Here is a 5,446-nt window from a genome sequence, read left to right on the forward strand (position 1 = left end):
AAGAATGTCCACCTCACAAAAATGTAAGCTACAAAATAAATAATCTCCCAACACATAATCTTGAAGAGCACTATGTGAAGAGAAATCAAAACAAGACCAATCAAAATCCTTTTGGTTTTTAGAGCACGATAAGCTATTAATTCTCATGAAAAAATGTGAGTCCAAAACCAAACACCTAATGTATGTCCTGTTTTTGTAACACACTATCTTTTTCCGCAAATAATATGTGGCTACATCAACATGCGATCAAAAAAAAAATTATCAGATGTGTTACAAAAAAAAATCATGCGTAAAATTGAAAAAGAAAAAAAAAAGGAAGAATCTTACCGAGTCACTTAGCCAATACTTTGATGTCCATAAAGTTTGAAACTAATGTTTTGAATCAACAGTGTTAACTTTAAAATCAAAAGGCTTTATCATATATGCATCGCTGGCAGGTCCCCACGTTTTTCTTGAGATCATATTATTCTTATACCATGATAGGAATATTGCCTTGTCCACCTCTGATGCATCACTATCAACAATTTCAGAGAATGGACAAAAAAATAAAAATCGTTCATCTATACATTTAATAGGTTCTTGTGATGCTACTGCCTCATCATACAAAATAATCCTTTGATCAGTACATTTATCGCCTTCCTGGGCAACATCATGAACAAGATCCCTCAAAACTGAAGTAATTGTTTCTTCAATTTTTTCAGAAGATACATCCACTTTGTCATCTTCTTTCTCTGCAACTGCTTCTTCAATTACTTCTTCCATTATTTCTTCAACTTCTTCTTCTTCCTTTTTTTCTTCAAATGCTTGTTCTTCCTCCATTTGCTTGTTCTTCTTAGAAGAAAAAGTGTTGTCAAACTTTTCACCAAGCAACTGAACCACATAAAAAATTTGTTCTTTGAAATCTCTTCGAAAGGAAGAAACTTCAACAACCAAACTATCAGTTTTTGCCTCCAAGGAAGCAATGCGCGCCAAAACTTCAGAATTATCAAAAGCACCCTAAAAAATGCAAAAGATAACAAAACGAAAAAAGTCAAATCATAATGACAAACACAACACATCAAGCTATGGAACATAACCAATCAAGTTATGTGAAAAACCTGTCAAGTTATGGACAAAAACTCTGAATTATGAACAATAACTCGTCAAGTTATGGTTCATAACCAGACAAGTTATGGACAATAACCGTAAATTATGGACAAAAAACTCTGAATTATGGACGATAACTTATCAAGTTATGATTCATAACCAGACAAGTTATGGACAATAACTGTGAATTATGGACAATAACTTGTCAAATTATGGTTCATAACTAGACAAATTATGGACAATAGCTATGAATTATGGACAAAAACTCTGAATTAGGACAATAACTTGTCAAGTTATGGTTCATAACCAGACAAGTTCTTGGACCATAACCTGACACGTTGTGGAGGATAACATGTCAAAACAAACCTGATTTTCACATAACTTGATTTTCAGAAAACAACCTTACAGTTCCAATTGTAAATTGAAAAATGAACAAAAACAAAACTAAATAAACCTGATTTTTTGGATGAGGGATAAATGGAGGATGAGGGATAAATGGAGGAGGAGGGACAGTTTCAAAATCTTTGTCATCCTCCTTCAAATCACAGTCACTAGAAGCCGGAACATCATTTACCGACTTCTGAAAAAAACCGTCAAGATAATTGTAGAGACGCTCTGATTCAATTGGTTCCATTGAAAAATAAGAGAACTAAAAATAAAAAATAAAAACATTAAAACATAAAATAAGTAAAAGATATTAATAAAAACATTAAAACATGAAAATTTACTATAAAAAAACTACCAAGACAGAAGTCTAACCCGGCCATATTTGCTGTTCAACACATCAAATGGCTTCTTCGAATAATTTTTGTTCGTTGACCATTTGAAAATTCACAGAATAGGCTCATCAATAAACTTTTTCAATGCACAAATACCACCAAGGTGTAGTAGACATTCATAAGCCCATACTTGAAAAGCAAAGGCCAAACCGTTGATCTTATATCTATCTACGCGTCTCTTCTCATTTCGAATTAGAACCTTATCATCGTGCTTGTACAAAGTCTCAATACCAGATTTCAAACTTGCAAAAAGTAAATTAAAAGACAATCTACCCCAAGTAAAATCGTTAAAGTTAGGGCTATCAACAATTCTAATCAAATCATCATTAACCCCCACGTCCTTAGGCTTAACTAAAAGAAAAAGTGACACAAAATATAACAAACCCATTTTGACAGCTTCATCATCACTATCAAAATGAACAGACTCAAAACAGTTCTTAATAGTAGCCCTCTTTACAAGCCCTGTACAATGATCCTTGAAATATTTGTTACGTCTAGAAAAATCAGATGAATTTACATAACTTGAGAAGTTTACATCTCCTGTGCACTTTAAACCAGAAATTAATGCAAACTACTAAACAAAAAACTTAGTAAAAGAATCACAAAACTTGAACTATAGCTCATTTGTATTTGGATTATGAACCACATGAAACAGTAACTCATGTATCAGCTAACACTGGTTACTGTACTTTATCAAATCCAAAAACTGACCAAAAATTGTTCTTCTGAACAAATCTTTCTGACGTTTAGAAAACTTTTGTTTAATTCCTCTATAACAGCAAAAGAGGATGATATATTAACCTAGCCTTGAAATCTCTTGTCATGATTAATACGATAGTTCCAAGACTGTAAAAATGAAAAAAAAAAAAACCGAAGAAAAAAAAATTGGGGATAAACCTAAAAAAACAAAATCAAAACAAAAAAAAAAAAAAAAAAATCCATATTCCATATCCTAAATTTGAAAATCTATAAACTAAGTTGAAAAAATAAATCAAAATACCTCCAAAGTGTTACGAGTGGGAGAAGGAAGAGCAACTTCTTCGGAACTTTTTTTCTCCAGAACAATTTTCTTGTTCACAACATTCGAGCGTTTACTCGGAGTAGAAACTGAAACATTGTTCTTCCTCTTGCTTTGTGTTTTCGTCATATCTTAAAGAATAATATATAGAATCACAAGATCAGAGAAAGAAAAAAAAACGAAAGGAACGTGAAAAAAAAACTCATACCAAAAAAAAAATACTGTCAGAAAATGCACATTGTCAAGGATGATAGAGAGAGTTGCAGAGCGAGAAGAAAAAAATCACAGTAGACGGACGGAGGGAAGAAAGACAGATCGCCGAAGATGAACGAAAATAAAAACCTAAAAAATCGCAGGAGATCGCCGGTGGAAAGAAAGAAATCTTGGAAAGAAAAAACTGTCTTAGAGAGAGAAAACAGATAGCACAAGTTATGCACAAAAACTGAGTAAAAAAATCTGGGATACAGTTTTTAAAATATAACCGAATAAAAAATTTGTAAATTATGGACCATAACCTGTCAAGTTATGCTCCATAACAGCACAAGTTATGGTACATAACTTGACAAGTTATGCACAAAAATTGAGTAAAAAAACTGGGATAGGGTTTTAAAATATAACCGAATAAGAAATCTGTAAATTATGGACCATAACCTGTCAAGTTATGGTCCATAACAGCACAAGTTATGGTACATAACAACAGAAGTTATGGTCCATAACTTGACAAGTTATGCACAAAAACAGAGTAAAAAAATCTGGGATACAGTTTTTAAAATATAACCGAATAAAAATATGCAAATTATGGACCATAACCTGTCAAGTTATGCTCCATAACAACACAAGTTATGCACAAAAACCGAGTAAAAAAACTGGGATAGGGTTTTAAAATATAACTGAATAAAAAATCTGTAAATTATGGACCATAACCTGTCAAGTTATGGTCCATAACAGCACAAGTTATGGTACATAACAACTGAAGTTATGGTCCATAACTTGACAAGTTATGGACAAAAACCTATCAAATTAGACCATAATCCATAAATCATAGTTTTTTTTAACTATTAAATGCATGGATTTCTTTTATTATTAGAAAAATTTGAATATTTTTCCTTCAAATCATTCAATTCCAACTTAGAACATAATGACAAAAAATCAACTTAGAACATGATAATCAGTTCATATCAACAAATGTGGGGTTTGAACAAGTCCTCCTATTGTGGCCAACTTGCTTGCATCGACTACACTTCACAGATTACTTCTCTCGTTCTCCACTAGAAAGAATTCTTTGCTTCCTTGGCCTCCCAGCACCACGTTTAAACTCAGGAGGAAGAACAACCTCCACCTCACTGCCCTCTGAAATTTGCCACTTTGATCTATTAGTAATAGGATAGATTACAACATCATATATTGCTTTGAATGCATTGTTGGTGTAATAGTAGGAAGTAAAATGTGTTGGATCAAGATTTCTTTCCCAAATCGATGCAATAGCGTGTGGACATGGAAATTCATCAGCTTATCAAACAAGACAACTACATGTTCTTGCCACCAAGTCAACCACCTCACCAACTAAACCATCAACAACATAATACTTATTGATATCCATGGGTTGAACCTGAAAACATGACAAAAAGAAGAAAACAGAGCATTCAAAAAACAATAGAATAACTTCAAAAAAAAAAGACCAAAAGAATCACAAAAAAGATCACATCAATAACATAACCAAAAAAATGAAACAAAAAAAAAAAAGGAAAACACAAAAAAAAGAAGTAAATACTTGAAAGAAAAGCAACTTACAGATAAGAACGTGCAATCTTTTCCCTATCACGAAGGCATTTAGTTGCATGTTTAGTCAAGTATGTAAAAGTTTGATCCGCCTTATTTCGACACTCATAAAACCATCTTTGCAAGAGGGATCTGAAATGCTCAATTAAAGCTTCAATAGGATACTCCCTAGCATTCACTAAGACATTATTCAACGACTCGGAGATATTAGTCGTCATGACATCATATCTCTTCCTCTCAAAGTGAGCACGTGCCCACTTTTCAACCCCTACTTGCAGCAAATAATTTTGAATAGCTGGTCGCACTGCCTCCAATTGACGCATGAAGTAACCAAAGTCTTCCTTACGGTATGCCTTGGCACAACGATAGAATATAGCATCCACATGCACACCTTTAAAATTTGAATTCAAATTTCTAAGTAAATGCTGCATACAAAATCCATGAGATGCATCCGGAAATACCTTCTCAACTACTTTAGGGATACTACTCTTTCGGTCATAAACAATAACAAGTTCTTCACGAGTTTCGATGGCCTCCTTAAGCCTTTCAAAAAACCATTCCTACGAGGAGTCATTCTCCGAATCAACAATTGCAAAACCAAGCAGAAAAATATGATTATCAGCATCTAAAACTGCAGAGAGAAGCAAGGTCTCAGAAAACTAATTCTTCAAAAAAGTGCCATCAACTGAGATCACAGGCCTACAATGGCGCCAACCATGAATAGAAGCCCCCAAGCACAAAAAAAAAAATACTTGAACCGCCCATCATTGTCAAGCTCATAAGA

This window comes from Morus notabilis, unplaced genomic scaffold (genome assembly GCF_000414095.1).
Source record: "Morus notabilis unplaced genomic scaffold, ASM41409v2 Scaffold688, whole genome shotgun sequence".
NCBI classification, from domain to species: domain Eukaryota; kingdom Viridiplantae; phylum Streptophyta; class Magnoliopsida; order Rosales; family Moraceae; genus Morus; species Morus notabilis.